Raw genomic sequence first — 18158 nt, forward strand, 5'->3', positions numbered from 1 at the left:
GCAGCAATCGCACACTGAGAGTTTGCTGGGGCCCGGGCTGGGAGTGCCCAGCTTGTGCGCACCTCTTTCAGAGGGGGCTATGGGTCAGGCGCGCGTCTTGGGCACTGAGAACGGGGCGCTGGTCCGTAAGCACCAGGCTGGGCTTTTGCGTACCTCTGTCACGGGAGAGTTGGGGCGCGCGGCTTAGGCTTTGAAACAATGGCACTGGTCAAAGAGCAACGGCTGGGCCTTTGTAGCTCAGGGGAGCATGAGGGACTGGGCACGTATCTCAAGCTTTGTGGTAGGGCTCGCACATTCTGCCGACCGGCGTGGCTCCCATCCTCTCACAGGAACTAGAACCCACGCATTCTTGGGCGCTCTGGCAGTTTAGGGACCAAGAGCTGGTTTCTCTGCCACACTCTCTCTGCCTCAGGGCAGGGGAGGCTCTCCTGGAACTGGGCACTTAAGCCCCTGTCCCTAGCCACCCCGATTCCCACAATTTTCCCCCACAATCCTTTGCTCTTTTGGAGTGCTTTCAACCAGTCTCCAAGTTAATGCTGGTCCCCGGACGCAGGGCACTCTTGCTCATATTGGGGTATTACTTTCCAACCGGTCACGTCTTGTGGCTCCCTCCCCCTTTTGTTTATCTTCTGATATCAGTCCGCCATTCCCACTCTGCTTTACCTGCCCACTGGCGTCTTCTGCCCCTGTAGAGATCCAGACGTGTATAATTCTGATCTCAGGCTGATTTCATGGGTGATCGGAGTTCTTTGGTAGGTAATCAGCACCCTTTGGGGTACCGGCTGAAAAGGTGCCTCCTCCTACTCCCCCGCCATCTTGTCCCCCCTTTTATAGATAATTTTTTAAGCTATCTACCATCACAGTGAGATATACAATTCCAATGAGATATATCAAATTCCAGGAAAACCTTTTAACCTGAACTTTTACCCACATTTTTCTTTTACTTTTCTATTTTTTAAATTTGTTAAAGTTTCATTTTATTTTAGTTTAGTTTATTCTTTTTTTATTTTTATTTTTTAATATTCATATGGCATTAAAATTCAAGGTAGTCCCCTTTCCCCAATCAATGCTAGCCCTATAGCTAAACCAATTTTTAATCCGCCTTTATCTTAAGAAAGTTGGATCCCTTTACAAAGAGGTCGTGATACATACAATAAGAATCAAAACAAACTTCCTGCCCCACACTGAGAATTTATAACCACTCTCCCAACTTTTACTTCCGCCAGTGTTTCTGTGTATTTGTTTTTGTCCTGGTAGTATATAAATCATATACTTGGGGTTCCTTTTGACGAGGTGCCTTTTTTTTTTTGTCTTGCTTTAAAACATATATACATATATATGTATACATATGTATATAATCTTGTCATCTACTTTTGCCAGTCTTTTTATTTGTCTGTTTATGTTTGTTTGCCTCATAAATGTTACCTTGGGGCCCATTTGGGTGGGACCTTCTCTTTTATCTTTCTTTTTTTTCCCTGTATCTCTCAACCTCTCTCTTTTCTTTTTCTTTTTTCTCTCCTCATTTTTTATTTAATTTGTGTGGGGACTCTTGATTGCTCAGAAGCGCTCCAGGGTGCACGCTGACTGCACCATGTTCGATACATCCAGCTACATCCGTTCAGCCCTCTCTCACCAAAATGACCAGGAGGAGGAACGCCCAACAGAAGAAAAATTCAGAGGCTGGACCATCTGCAACAGAGCTAATGGCTATAGACATAGACAATAGGTCGTGAGGGAATTCAGACTGACAATTTTACAAGCAATACCTAGTTTCGAGAAAGCCATGGATGACAAAATGGAATTGATTAGAACAGAGCTGGAAGCCACCAGGGATGATGTTCACAATGTTCTCAATGAGTTCCAATCTAATCTAAATGACATAAAAGCTAGGGTAACTGAGACAGAAGATAGAATTAGTGATCTGGAGGAAAAACAGATAGAGAGAAAGAACCAGGAGGCAGCCTGGAACAAATAGCTTAGAAACCATGAAAACAGAATTAGGGAAATAAATGACACCATGAAACGTTCCAGCGTCAGAATTATTGGAATCCCTGAAGGGGAGGAGAAAGAAAGAGTTCTAGAAGATATAGTGGAACAAACACTCCATGAAAATTTTCCCAATCTCACAAATAGAAACAACGTTCGTGCACTAGAGGCAGAACAGTATCTCCCCAAGATTATACATTCTAAGAAAACATCAAGGCATCTGATAGTAAAATTGAGAAATCGTAATTGTAGATACAATCCTTTGAAAGCCACTAGGACAAAGAAGCTACGTACATACAGAGGAAAGCCCATCAGAATAACGTCAGACCTATCCACAGAGACCTGGCAAGCCAGAAAGGTCTGGCAAGATATATTCAGGGCACAAAATGAGAAGAACATGCAGCCAAGAATACTTTATCCAGCAAGACTGACATTCAAACTGGATGGAGAGATAAAGAGTTTCCAAGACCGACAAGGCTTAAAAGACTGTGCAACCACCAAGTTGACACTGCAGGAAATATTAATGGGGGTTCTATAAGAGAGTAAAAATCCCAAGAATAGCATTGAACATAAATATAGAGACAACCTACAGAAAGAAATTCTTCAAAGATAACACGATGTCAATAAAAATGTATCTCTCCATAATCAGTCTCAATGTGAATGGCCTAAATTCACCCAGGAAATTACACAGGGTTGCATATTGAATAAAACGACAGGACCCATCCATATGTTGTCTACAAGAGATCCATTTAGAAACTAAGGATACACCCAGCCTGAAACTGAAGGAATGGGGAAGTATCTTTCATGGCAATGGGTCTCAAAGGAAGGCCAGAGTAGCAATTCTCATACCAGATAAATTAGATTTTAAGGTAAAGACTGTAATCAGAGATACAGAAGGACACTACATCATTCTTAAAGGGACTATCTATCAAGATGAGCTAACAATTGTAAATATCTATGCCCCCAATATGGGAGACCCCAATTACATATGAAAACTATTAATCAAGATAAAGAGTTGTATTGATATGAATACATCAATAGTAGGAGATCTTAACATGCCTCTCTCAGAAATAGACAGATCATCAAAGCTGAAAATCAGTAAAGACACAAGAGCATTGAATGACACATTGGACCAGATGGACCTCATTGATATATACAGAACATTCCACCCTAAAACTAGAGAATAATCATTCTTCTCAAGTGCACATGAAACCTTCTCCAGAATAGACCACATACTGGGTCACAAATCAGGACTCAACTGATACCAAAAGACTGAGATTATTCCCTGCACATTCTCAGATCACAATGCTTTGAAACTGGAGCTCAATCACAAGGAAATGCTTGAAAAGAACTCAAATTCCTGATATCTAAAGACCACCTTGCTTAAAAATTCTTGGATCAACCAGGAGATCAAAGAAGAGCTGAAACAATTCATGGAAACCAATAAGAATGAAGACACTTCGGTCCAAAACCTATGGGATACAGCAAAGGCAGTCATAGGGGAAATACACAGCCCTCCAAGCCTCCCTCAAAAAAATTGAAAAATCCAGAATACACCATCTGTGTCCATACCTTAAAGAACTGGAGAATCAACAACAAATCAAACCAACTCCACACACAAGAAGGGAAATAATCAAGATTAGAGCAGAGATGAATGAAGTAGAAACTAGAAATACATAGAATGTATCAATGAAACTAGAACCTGGATTTTTGAAAAATGAATAATATCGATAAATCATTGGCCACATTAATCCAAAAGAAAAGAGAGAAAGTACATATTAATAAAATTATGAATGAAAAGGGAGAGATCATAACAAACACCAAGGAAGTAGAAACAATCATCAGAAGTTATTATCAACAGTTATATGCGAATAAGTTTAGCAATGTAGATGAAATGGATGTATTCCTGGAAAACTATAAACTCCCAAAATTGAACCAGGAAGAAATTGACATCCTGAACAGATGATAACTAGTAATGAGATAGAAGCATTGATCAAAAACCTCCCAAAAAACAAGAGCCCGGGACCTGACAGATTCCCTGGGAAATTCTACCAAACTTTCAAAGGTGAAAGAACACCTATTATCCTGAAGCTGTTTCAAAAAACTGAAACAGAAGGAAAACCTCCAGACTCTTTTTATGAAGCCAGCATTACCCTGATCCCCAATATAGGCGAGGGTCTCACCAAAAAGGGGAATTTCAGACCAACATCACTGATTAATATGGATGCTAAGATTCTCAGTAAGATCCTAGCAAACAGGATCCAACAACACATTAAAAAGTTTATCCACCTCAGGGTCCTGGGTTAGAGTCCCACATCGGGCTCTCTGCTCAGCAGGGAGCATGCTTCCTCCTCTCTCTCTCTCTGCCTGCCTCTCTGCCTACCTGTGATCTCTATTTATCAAATAAATAAATAAAATCTTAAAAAAAAAGTTTATCCACCATGACCAGGTGGGATTCATCCCTGGGTTACAAGGGACATAAAATTTACATCCCTTGTAAGGGATAGTTCAACATTTACAAATCAATCAGTGTGATAGATCAAATCAATAAGAGAAGAGAGAAGAACCACATGGTCTCCTCAATTGATGAAAAAAAAAAAACCCTTTTGAAAAAATCCAGCATCTATTCCTGATAAAATGCTTTCATGTATAGGGATAGAGGAAACATTCCCGACCTTCATAAAATCTATCTATGCAAGACCCAAAGAAAATATCATCCTCAATGGGAAAAAGCTCAGAGCCTTCCCGTTAAGTTCAGGAACATGACAAGGATGCCCTCTCTCACCACTCTTTTTTTTTTTTTAAGATTTTATTTATTTATTTGAGAGAGATTTATTGAGAGAGATCACAAGCAGGCAGAGAGGCAGGCAGAGAGAGAAGAGGAAGCAGACTCCCTGCCGCGTAGAGAGCCCGATGAGGGGCTCGATTCCAGAACTCCAAGTTTATGACCTGAGCCGAAGGCAGCAGCTTAACCCGCTGAGTCACCCAGGCGCCCCTCTCTCACCACTCTTGTTCAAAATAGTATTAGAAACCCTAGCAACAGCAACCAGACAACAAAGAGAAATAAAAGGTATACAAATTGGCAATGAAGGTGTCAACTCTCTCTCTTTGCAGATTGCATGATGCTGTATATGGAAAACCCCAAAGACTCCACCCCCAAACTATTAGAACTCATACAGCAATTCAGTAATGTGGTAGGAAAAAAAGTCAAAGTACAGAAATCAGGGGCTTTCTAATACACTAACAATGAAAATACAGAAAGGGAAATTAGAAAATCAATTCCATTTACTCTACCACCAAAAACCATAAGATACCTGGGAATAAACCTAACCAAAGTGCTACTAGATCTGTACTCGAGAAACTACACAACACTCATGAAAGAAATTGAAGAAGACACAAAAAGACCATTCAACCAATAGCAGAAGACCATTCCATGCTATTGGATCAGAAGAATAAACATTGTTAAAATGCCTATAATGCCTAGAGCAATCTATACTTTTAATGCCATTCTGATCAAAATACCTCTGGTATTCTTCGAACAGCTGGAGCAAATAATCCTAAAATGTGTATGGAATCAGAAGAGACCCTGCATTGCTAACTAAATGTTGAAAAAGAAAAACAAAACTGGGGGCATCACGTTACCTGACTTCAAGCTTTACTACAAAGCTGTGATCACCAAGACAACACTGTACTGGCATAAAAACAGACACATAGACCAGTGGAAAAGAGGAGAGAGCCAAGATATGGATCCTCAAGTCTATGGTAAAATAATCTTCGAAAAAGCAGGAAAAAATATACAGTGGAAAAAAGACAGTCTCTTCAATAAATGGTGCTGGGATAACTGGGCAGCTATATGTAGAAGAATGAAACTCGACCATTCTCTTACACCGTACACAAAGATCAACTCAAAATGGATAAAAGACCTCAACGTGAGACAGGAATCCATCAGAATCCCAGAGGAGAACATAGGTAGTAACCTCTTCTATATCAGCCACAGCAGCTTCTTTCAAGATATGTCTCCAAAGGCAAAGGGAACAAAAGCGAAAATAAACTTTTGGGATTTCATCAAGATCAAAAGCTTGTGCATTGCAAAGGAAACAGTCAAGAAAACTAAGAGGCAACCCAGAGAATGCGAGACTATATTGACAAATGACAGTATAGACAAAAGGTTGATATCCAGGATCTACAAAGAACTTCTCAAACTCAACACACTCAAAACAGATAACAATGTCCAAAAATGGGCAGAAGACATGAACAGACACTTCTCCAATGAAGGCATACAAATGGCTATCAGACACATGAAAAAATGTTCATCATCACTAGCCATCAGGGCGATTCAAGTTAAAACCACATTGAGATAACAACTTACACCAGTTAGAATGGCCAAAATTAGCAAGATAGGAAACAACATGTGTTGGAGAGGATGTGGAGAGAGGGAAACCCTCTTCCACTCTCGGTGAGAATGCAAGTTGATGAAGCCACTTTGGAAAACAGTGTGGAGATTTTGTAAGAAATTAAAAATAGAGCTTCCCTATGACCCTGCCATTGCACTCCTGGGTATTTACCCAAAGATACAGATGTAGTGAAAAGAAGGGCCACCTGTACCCCAATGTTTATAGCAACAATGGCCACAGTCGCCAAACTGTGGAAATAACCAAGACACCCTTCCACTGATGAATGGATAAGGAAGATGTGGCCCATATACACTATGGAGTTCTATGCCTTCATCAGAAAGGATGAATACCCATCTTTTTATCAACATGGATGGGACTGGAAGAGATAATGCTAAGTGAAATAAGCCAAGCAGATATAGCCAATTATCATATGGTTTCACTTATTTGTGGAGCATAACAAATAACATGGAGGACATGGATAGATGGAGAGGAAAAGGGAGTTGAGGGAAATTGGAAGGGGAGTTGAACATGAGAGACTATGGACTATGTAAAACAATCTGAAGGTTTTGAATGGGTTGGGGGTGGGAGGTCGGGGGAGCCAGGTGGTGGGTTTTATGGAGGGCATGTATTGCATGGAGCACTGGGTGTGGTGCATAAACAATGAAATCTGTTACACTGAAAAGAAATGAAAGAAATATGGTTTCTCTAGGTGATACATTTAGCATTACATTGGTTGAGACTTGCAGCCTGCCCATGTCTATATATGTGTGTGTGTGTATACATATATATATATTACAAAAGAAATATTAATTTATCATCTTGAAGGAGAAGTTATCTGTTTTCCTTTAAAACTTGGTTTCCAGGTGATGATAGCAGGAGTGTCACTGATAATGCCATCAGTAATTGGCCAGTTGACCTGCCCAGTGATTCGTCACCAGAATGAGGGCAAACTGAGAAATCTCTGATGATGGGCCAGGTTATAGTGGTGGTGACATTACATGAAGAAGATATTTTGATGTCCCAGGTTTGTTATAAAAGCTCAGCAACGACCCAAGATGCAATGAAGAAAGAGATGGTGGTTCAGTCCAGTACTTCCTGGACTTCTGGGCTCTGTTCTTATCACATGCCCATGGCAAGCCCCCAGACCATTCTTCCTGCCCTGGGTCTCTCTCCAATACTCTACACACGATGATCATGTTAGTACCTGCATTTGTGCCCCTGTGTGGTCCTGGAAGTCCTCGAACATGTACACAGGAACTCCTCGACCTGCTTTGCTCTATGAGGATGCCCCAGGTCCTCTGGGACACATTCTGGCTTGGCACATGTGAGTGGGACACTGGAAGTAAGAGTACCATGGATTCTCAGCCATCTGGGTCCCACAATTTGGGGTCACATTTGCTCTCAGTACAGGAAAGATGAGTCCACATGCTGAGGAAACACTGAGCACATTACTACTCTGGAGTCCTCCAAGTTGGCTCAGCACAGGGCACATGAAGTCCCTCAGCATCCAGCCAGCCCAGATGTGCACAATGTCTGGAATCCAGACACCTGGCATAGAGGGAATTTTATAAAAACAATTTGGAACTGGGATAAGGAATCACCGCATCACTTTGCGCAGTGTGATCCATTGGAATACAAGTCCTCAGACCATGAACTGTATGAACCAGATCACCAGTGAGCAAACTAATTCCCCAGACACCTGGGCAACCCAGAGCCCACAGATGATAAAGACAAAGACACAGCATAACAAACAGGAATTCAGTTTTCAGAACAGAACACCCACCAGGAACCAAAAAACTGGGAGCCCTCAGATCCCATTTGACTCTATGCAGATGAGTCACACAGACACTGGGTGGACAAGGAGCCCACATACCTCAAGCTGGACAGCCCAGTGCAGCACAAGACAAGTAAGCCCAAAGAACACGCTTTCCAAGTACCAAGAATCCATGAGTCCTGCATCCCAGCTATGTATCGGGAAAATGATTCACCTATTCAGAAGCATTTCCATGTCCCTTTGGACCTGGAGTCCAAAAACTCAGCTCTCTACTTGGCCTCGAGACAGACAACTCAGCTCTTTGCTTGGTCAAGGACTCAAACTGACAGCAGGGTCACCATGTGTCCTTGGACCTGGTGACCAACAACTGATCTGTCTGATAGGGTTGGCAGGCACATTGACAGTAGGCTAAACATGTGCTCTTGAATCTTGAGTCCAATAAAGGCGTTCTGGTCTATACCAAGCAGACACTTCGACAGGAGGCTCACCATGTTCCCATGGACCTGGAGACCAAAAAGTGAGCTGTCTGGTAAGCTAAGCAGTCACCTTGACAGTGGAGTCACCATGGGCACTTGGATATTGAGCCCAAAATAGGAGCTCTGAGCTAGACCAAGCAGACAACTGGACTTAAGGCTCACGATGTCCACTTGGATCTGGCAACCAACAACCCAGCTCTTTGCTTGGCCAAGCAGACACCATGGCAGTGGGCTCACCATGTGTCAGTGGACATGGAGGCCAACAACTAAGCTGTCTGATGGACTAAGAAGGCACATTGAGAGTGTGATAACCATGTGCCCTTGGACTTGGAGATCAAGAATGCAGAACTGTGACAAGAAAGTCGGGCTACTTGACAGCTGGCTCAGCGTGTGTTATGGACCTGGACACGATAAATTCAAGACCACTAGGCCACCTAGTAGAACTGGACAATAGGCTCACGATGTGGCCTTGGACCTGGAGACCAAAAAAAGAGATCTGAGCTGGGCCACGCAGACACTGAGACAGGAGGCTCACCATGTGCCCTTGTACCTCGAGACAAAATCTCAGCTCTATGCTTCTATAAAGAATCACCTTGAGAGTGGACTAACAATGAGCCCTTGGACCTTGAGCCAAAGAAAGGAGCTCTGGACTGGGCGACGCCAACACCTGAAGAACAGGCTGACCATGTGCCCTCGTACCTCACGAATATCTCAGCTCTTTATTAGGCCAAATGTCCACTGGGAGAGTAGGCTTCCCATGTGCCCTTGATTATGTCAACCAGTAAAGGAACTCTGGGCTAGTCCCAGAAGATACCTTGAGAGTGGGATCAGCACATACCCTTGGATGGGGAGGCCAGCAACACAGAACTTTGTTAGGCCAAGAAGGCACCTGGATAGCAGGATTACCATGTGTTCTTTAAAGTCAATAAGAATAGCACAGCTCTTCACAAGGCCAAGCAGGCAAATTGAGAGTGGGGTTACTATATGCCCTTGGGCCAGGAGAACAACAACTGATCTGTCTAATCAGCCTGAGACAGGCTCACTGTGCTCCCTTGGACTTCAAAATCATCACCTCCGGTCTGTGCTCAAGCAAGTAGACACGTAGATAACAGGCTTACCATATTCCCTTGAACCTGGAGACCAACAATTCAGCTTTCTGATAGGCCAAACAGGCATTTGTTAAACAGGCTCACCATGGAATCTTGGACCCATACACCAAAAAATCAACTCTCTTCTAGGTCCCAGCGACAGTGGGATCACCATGTACCCTTGGAATGGAGATCAGTAAGTGAGCTGTCTGATAGGCCAAGGACGTACCTGGACAACAGTTTCACCATGTACCCTTGAAACTGTAGACCAACAATGCAGCTGTGCCTTGGGCCAAGAAGCCATGTGGAAAGCGAGTTCACCATTTGACCTTAGACATAGATCCTTCCTTCTCCCAAGAGTACATGACTCTCAAACACTGGGCTTGCCAGTTGATATCAGACTATGAGATATGCAAACCTGCTGAGCATTGCACCAATGTGTCCAAAGGAACCATGGAGACCTGGGAGACTTCAAACCCTGAGCCTTCCATCCTAGGATAACACTGGGCTAAGAAGCTGCTGGGACACCAACTTGTCCCAAAACTCTATGACTGTGTCCTTTTCAACACTGCAGAGAAGTGAGCATTTGAGTCCCTTCTTACTTTGGATTCACATCAGCGTCAGGTCCTTGTGGCCTGCTATCTATGTATTATTCATTTTGGGGGAAGTTCTTCTCAGAAGAAAACTACACCATGCCCTAGGAGATGGAACAGTCGTTTGAAGACTTTTTTTTTTTATTATTATTAAAACATATGTCAGGACTATAATGGTTGGAGGAATGGCAGTGATCACACATAGGCTGCTGGAAAGAACTGGATTCTCGTTTCAGGCCATCATCAGAAAAACTAAGTTTGCTGTATTGTAACGATCAGAAGATCTGATCCTGATTGCAGAACCATCCCTGATTACAGAAACTAGGTTGTGTCCCCAACCTCATCCTTCCAGACCATTCCAGGAAATCTAGGAGGTTCCATCTGGGAAAACACTAGGAGTTCTTGGAAGGGAAATAAGGGAGAGGATTATTGCTTGGAATAAAAACAGGGTTGAATGAGTTCCAGAAAGCAGGGTTCTCAAACTAATGGACAAAAATATGCAAAAAAAGACAACTTTAAGAAAAGAATGAGAAGCAATATGCAGAGAAGTAAGATGAGAGGAGCTTCCTCAGGAAAGAAGACTGCTGGTCCACAGCAGAAGAATCTGGAACCGGATCTCCCAGGGCCGATGGGGGAGGTCGATCTGCAGAGAACCCCCCTTCAGGATCTGTGAGGAAGACAAGAAAGAACAAGCAGAAGACTCCTGGAAATGGAGATGGTGGCAGTACCAGAGAAGCACCCCAGCCACCTCGGAAGAAAAGGTCCCGGGCCGATCCCACTGTTGAAAGTGAGGAGGCCTTTAAGAATAGAATGGAAGTTAAAGTGAAGATTCCTGAAGAATTAAAACAATGGCTTGTTGAGGACTGGAACTTAGTTACCAGGCAGAAGCAGCTCTTTCAACTTGCTGCTACGAAAAATGTAGATGCCATTCTGGAAGAGCATGCAAATTGCAAAAAGTCGCAGGAAAATGTTGATAACAAGGAATACGCAATTAATGAACTTGTGGCAGGAATAAAAGAATATTTCAATGTGATGTTGGGCATTCAGCTGCTCTACAAATTTGAAAGGCCCCAGTATGCAGAAATCCTCTTGGCTCACCCTGATGCACCAATGTCCCAGGTTTATGGAGCCCCACACCTACTGAGATTATTTGTAAGAATCGGAGCTATGTTGGCATATACACACCTTGATGAGAAGAGCCTTGCATTATTGTTGGGCTATTGCATGTTTTCCTAAAATTTCTGGCAAAGAGTGTTGCATCTCTGGTTACTGCCAGTGATTACAAAGTGGCTTCGGCTGAGTACCACCGCAAAGCCCTGTGAGGGTCTACTGACCACTCACTGTTACGTCTGGTATCTGTAAACACTCTTTTTGTTCTTAGTCTTTTTCTTGTATAATTGATGTTCTTTAAAACTGTTAATGTATAACATGGCTTATGTTTCAGTTTGTTTTCTGTTTTGTTCTAAACAGAAAATGAAAGGAGTGCAAGCTCCTTTTCTCATTTCATAGTTGCTACCAGTGTACAGAGTAATTAGACAAAGATGAAACATTCAGTAGAACATTTTATTGCCTAGTTGACAACATTTCTTGAAAGCTGGTGGTTCTATCCCTTTGACACTACACAATTTTCTAATATGTGTTAATGCTCCGTGACAAAATGCCCTGATTCCTAGTGCAAAGGTTCAACTTAATGTCTATACTTGAAAACCCATGCATTTGTGCTCTCTCTCTCTTTCTCTTTTTTAAAATGGTGCTTGAAGTAAAACAGGCCATCCTCTACAAGTCCATCTATGTTGTTCCTTAGGCATTCTATCTTTGCACAGATTGTTGAAGGATGGTGATTTGTTTCATGGTTTTTGTATTTGAGTCTAATGCACGTTCTAACTTGATAGAGGCAATGCATTAATGTGTAGCCATGGTTTTCTGGAGAAGTTGATATTTTAGGAATTGTATTTAAGATCTTAATTAAAATTTGTTTCTATATTTCAAAGCCAAAAAAAAAATATGTCAGGAAATGAAGAGGGGTGATGGGAGGAAGTTATAGAGGAGATCAAGGCCCTGAACACTGTGGAGTCTTTGGCTGAGATCCTCCAGTTGAAGGAGTAGTGTTACATCCTCAAAAGACAGGTGGAAACCTTAAAGCAAGAAGCCAAGCAGTGCAGTGAGAGGCAGGCTCAGCTCCATGAGTTGGAGAGTTTCTTCATTCAAATGAGGGTCTTCTTGGATGTTTCTGCCTTACACGCAGTGCCCAAGGGTTAATGTATGGGCACCCACCCACTATGGAACAGAAGGGGAGTTGGGAAGTGTGTGATCATCTAGCAGAGTGGTGGTGTGCTATGAATTTGAATATTAGGTAAATAAACCATTTAAAATTATTATTTCTGTATAGCTAATTTACAAAAAAAACCCCTGCGTGAGCATAATGAGCAGCCTGTCTTAGAGTCAGTACTGTCCTTTATAGAGTCATCACATTCTCTTGACTCTGGGGTCTCCATGGCTCTAAGAATATGTTGGGGGCATATACAGAGTTTCCTCTGAGCATAACCTGCCTGTTCCCATCAACAGTTTTGGACATACTGATCTGTATAACCGAAGCAGAGCAGTTGAGGACAGTACCGTTCTGATTGGAAGGAATAGAGAAGCAGTATGTCTGTACATATGTATTTCTTCATAAGGCAATTGGTGGAGACAAATTCAGCAGATTTTTGCTAAATCTGAGGTTTCCCCCTGATGTTATGACTTCAGACCATGGCCAAAACAATAGGTGTTTCTCCATGACAGGTTCCTATGTGAGGCAGTCCTTGGAAGAACAAATATGACAAGACCAAGGAAGCAGGCTAGAGTGAGGCCAGAGGCATGAGACCATTCCCTGTCTCTGGGTCAGGAGGTTTTGGGTCAGGGCAGGAGGCAAAATGGTATGAGATGCCAAGATCTTGGGCTCTATTATGACCAAGGAAGTACTGCAGGAGTTGGGGAGACATGTGGGATTCACATTGGGAGTTTTATGTGTATGGGTGTTTGCACAGAGTAAGGCACAGTGTGAGAGAGGTGGGAATAGGTGCACCTTGGAGACTTCAGGGTCTTGGAACCACTTCCAAGGGTCAGTGCTGACATTCTGATAAATTGGACACTGGGGGTCAGAATGGAGTTGGAAGATGAGATTCCTGGCTGGCTCCAGTGACCTGGTGTCTCCAATGGACTCCAACTGACTTTGGAGCGGTAGAGTCTAGAGCTGTGGCTCCTGGGCTGAGCTCAGTTATAGCATTTTGCTCATACCACCTCATTATACCCAGATGGGAACAATGAGGAGGCTTCCTTTGTGGGTTGGAAGTGAAATTCAGGAGAACTTGTTAAAGGAGAGGCTTGAATCCATAAGCTGGATGATGTATGAGCTAATTTGAGGGTGCTGCTTTTGGGAGCCAGTGTGAAGGCTGGTAGAGTCCAGGTAACTTAAATGTAAGTGGGATATGGGTTGCTTGTGTGTAATCCTAGCACTTAAAACATCCTGTGCTTATCTGTTCAGACCCTGCTCACCCTGTCCTGGGTTCCACAAACATCAGGCCCCTGGGTTGGCTATTACCAGAGAGCTGCTCACACCTTGAGCTTATATTCCTTCATATCGAAAATGGGGACAACTTTACTAAGAGGTGATTGTGTGAGCAGGAGGCAAGAGAAGGTCGTTTCAGAGAGGAGATCTACAAAGGCAGGGACAGATGCAGTGTACAGGACGGAAGGAAGAAGGGAAAATTGAATCTGAGCCAGGTCCTTGTCCTGGTCTTTCCTCCCCAAAGAGAAAACATCAGCTTTTGGAAGGTAGCAGTGTGCGGGTTGCCTTTGTTCCATACCTGGCCCTCCCTGCCCCTTATGGCTCTAGGGCATCAAAGGAAAGCATCTGTCCAGCAGAAAGCAGATGCTTCCAAATGGAGCCACCCAGGTGCCCCAGTCCATGATTAAATCAGTTTTTCACTATTCAATCTGTTTGATTAAGCAACACTTTTTTGGGGCTGCCTTCTGTGTGTTGTTAACACTAACACATTTTGTTTTCTTTTGCTCTTTTGTAATCACTGAGGAAGTTAGGAATCTTTTCATGTGACTATTGGCTGATGGTTTTCTCCGTGGGATATTTCTGTTCCAGTATTTTCATGGTTTTAAAGGGACCTACCTTTCTTTCTTGATTTCTAGTTATCCTGTCTAGATTTGTATACAGTTCCTTAGCTCAATAGAGCCTTTCCTAGTTTTAGTCCTGTCATGTGGTGGGCAAGATTTTATTTTTTGAAACTTTGAATGAGTAGAGTCCAACTTCCAAACCTTCTTGTTCTTCCCGATTTTGGTGCTATAGCATTTTGCTCATACCACCTCATTATACACAGATGGGAACAATGAGGAGGCTTCCTTTGTGGGTTGGAAGTGAACTTCAGGGGAACTTGGTAAGGGAGAGGCTTACCTCTCCCTAATCTCTTCCACCTCCTCCAGATCCTAAAACTGTTTTCCTGTTGTATATTCCAAAAATCTGATGTCGTCTTTCGTATTTAGGCTGCCTCAGTCTTGAATAGCGTTTTAGGATCTTCTGTTCCATGTGGATATTCACGTCGTATATCACCACTTTGTCAAAGTCGGCCCTTTTGGGGTTTTCTGTTTCCTCTGGTCATTTCAATAGTCCTTTTGTAATACATCCAATCCCATCAGATTCTCCTCTCATTCTCTTTCTACCTCACTCTTGCTCTCAATTCATTCTTCCCATTTGCTGTGGAAGAACTAGTCCTTTTCATTTCTGTGGAAATAGAATTGGGTTCTCCACGAACACAGGCACTTGCTAGATGGGAAACTGGGATTGCATTGAATGATCAAGGTGGGGTCAACTGAAACTTTATGTCATCCATTCTATGAACCTGTTCTACGAACATAGGTAACATATTAACATATTGGACATCCCATTGATTTAGATCCTAAATACCCCTTAGTCATCTTTGATGGTTTTCTGGATGGAGACTTGTGTAGAGACTGTATAAAGTCTTTGGGTAGATGAAGTCCTCGGTTTGGTGCTCTCCTCAATAGGATTCAACCTTTGTTCATATTTCACAGAACTCCAATGAATTTTTCTTAATGTTTAACTTATATCCGATGACTTTGATTCAGTCACTTCCTGATCCGAATACTTTGTACATTCTCATAGAATATCTTTCTCTACAGTTTGCACTCAATTTATCCCATTGTTATCCCTTCCACGTTTCCTCCATCACTTCTTATACTCATTAGGACGTCCCCTTCTAGGTTTGTAGAATACTTGTTCAATTTTAGGTGTTCAATAGCCCCGAATTTTGTTTCTGCCTTGGTGAGCTGATTGTGTATCTCACAGAAGCAGCACATCATTATGTGTCTATGTGGGTATGGATACAATCTAACACATTTAATCTTTTCATTAGAATATAGAAACCATTGACATTTCATGAGATGACTGAGCCCTTCCATTTTTGTCCCTTGTCTTGCAATTGGTTTGCTTCATCCCTTTTTACATCCCTTTCTAAAGATACATTTGTTTTCTGTATGTCTTTGAAATGCTGATAAATGCTGTCAGCCTCCAAATCTTTGGCCACTTAAAGTACATACCCCATGAGTAAAAGGAATGTAGACTTACAAAGAAGAACCATTTAGATTTTATAGTTCCCTCTTTTAAAACACTAGAGAATTTACTTTCCCAAAAAGAAACAAATTCAGAAGGAAAGAGTAGGATGAAAGTCAACTTCATCAGCCTATATACAGATACACAATGCCAAAAAACCTGTAAACTCCAAAAACATGCCAACTGTTTTTAAAAACGATGGCACGTGACATTAGGTAACAAAAACTTTCATGGAGATGGAGGAGGTCAAGGTGGTCGAATGGTTCAGTAAGCACCAAAATCATGTGAATAACCTTGTAAGGAAAGAAGGAAGACTGAGATTCCTCACAAAAATGTATTATTACACAATAAATTTTAAAAAATTAAAAAAGGAACATATATATATATATATTTCATACACATACACACACACATATGGAACATATGTGTGTGTGTGTGTGTGCGTGTGTGTGTATGCATATAAACTATGCATATAAACTATCCCAGTTCTAAACCCCAGCACCTGCGAGCATGACCTTATTTGGAAATAGGATCCCTGGAGATGTAGGTAGCTAGGATAAGGTCATATTTGAGTAGGCTGGGCCCCTAATTCAGGAGGACTTGTGTCCTTCTCAGAAGGGCAACTTGGGATACACAGATATGCACTGAGACAGAAGGCCATGTGAAGAAGTCCATAGACAGGGCAATACTACAAGCTTAGCCAGGGGCCTGGAACAGATCCTTCCTTAATACCTAAAAAAGGAGGATGGCCTAACAACATTGTAGCCTCTAGAACTGTAACACTGTCCACTGCTGTAGTTTCAGCCTCTAGGCTTGTGGTATGTTGTTATAGCACTCCTAGAAAACTAATACAAACCTCGTTAAAGGAAAGAAACCAACCATAAACCCATGGGGAATTGGAAAAGAAAAAAAATTCTATCTACCTAACTATCAATATCTAACTCTTGAAAACACTGAAAAGGAACACACATTTGTGAGCCCTGTGAAAAGGAAAACTAGCAAACAAAAGAAAATGAGCCCCAGGATTCACTTGGCATTTCAGCTGGAAGAGATTTATCTGATATGAGAGTCGCTACACCAGCCTTCTTCTGAGGCCCACTGGCATGGAAGGTGCTTCTCCATTCCTTCACTTTCAGTCTGGGCGTAACTTTAGGTTCAAAATGGGTATCTTGTAGACAACATGTGGATGGGTCTTGTCGTTTTATCCAATCTGCAAACCTGTGCCATTTTATGGGCGCATTTAGGCACTTCACATTGAGAGTGATTATGGAGAGATACGTTTTTATTGACATCATGTTACCTTTGAAGTCTTTCTTTCTGTAGATTGTCTCTATATCTCTGCTCAATGCTATTCTTAGTATTTTTCCTCTTTTATAAACACCCCCTTAATATTTCCTGCAGTGCTGGCTGGGTTGTTGCATAGTCTTTTAAGCCTTGCTGGTCTTGGAACTCTTTATCTCTCCATCCATTTTGAATGTCAGTCTTGCTGGATAAAGTATTCTTGGCTGCATGTTCTTCTCATTTAGTGCCCTGAATATATCTTCCCAGCCCTTTCTGGCTTGCCAGGTCTCTGTGGACAGGTCTTAAGTTATTCTGATGGGCTTTCCTCTGTATGTAAGGATCTTCTTTGTCCTAGCTGCTTTAAAGAGGTTCTGCGTACAATTTTAATTCTTTATTCTTACTATTAGGTGTCTCGAGGACCTTTGAGAATCTGTAATCTTGGGGTGAAACCTTTCGGCCTCTAGTACATGAACGCTGATTCATTTGCGTGATTTGGAAAATGTTCATGAAGAACTTTTTCTACTATATCTTCTAGAATTCTTTCTTTCTCCTCCCCTTCAGAGATTTCAATAATTCTGACTTGGAATGTTTCACGGCATCATTTATTTCCCTGATTCTCTTTTTATGACATCTAAGCTGTTTGTTCCAGGCTTCCTCCTGTTCCTTTCTCTCTATATGTTTGTCCTCCAGATCACTAAGTTACTCTAGCGTTGAGAGAATTTAGATTAGATTGGAAATCATTGAGAGCATTGTGAAGCTCATCCCTGGTAGCTTTCAGCTCTTCCCTAATATTGAAATCATGATCTCTGGTCGTTTTCAGTTAGGCCCTAATCAATTCTGTTTGGTCACCCATGGCTTTCTCCAACAGCTGTTGCCTGGATAATTGTTAGCCTGAATTCTCTTTCTGACATATTGTTTATGTTGATAGGCTTTAGCTCTGTTGCAG

General features: G+C 42.2%; 1 pseudogene; it reads left to right on the forward strand.

Annotated features, from left to right (window-relative positions):
* The first annotated feature begins 10482 nt into the window (after positions 1 to 10482).
* On the forward strand, positions 10483 to 11952 carry LOC131832691 (mortality factor 4-like protein 2; annotated as a pseudogene).
* The last annotated feature ends 6206 nt before the right edge of the window (positions 11953 to 18158 follow it).

Source organism: Mustela lutreola, chromosome 5, assembly GCF_030435805.1.
Source record: "Mustela lutreola isolate mMusLut2 chromosome 5, mMusLut2.pri, whole genome shotgun sequence".
In the NCBI taxonomy this organism is placed as follows: Eukaryota; Metazoa; Chordata; class Mammalia; order Carnivora; family Mustelidae; genus Mustela; species Mustela lutreola.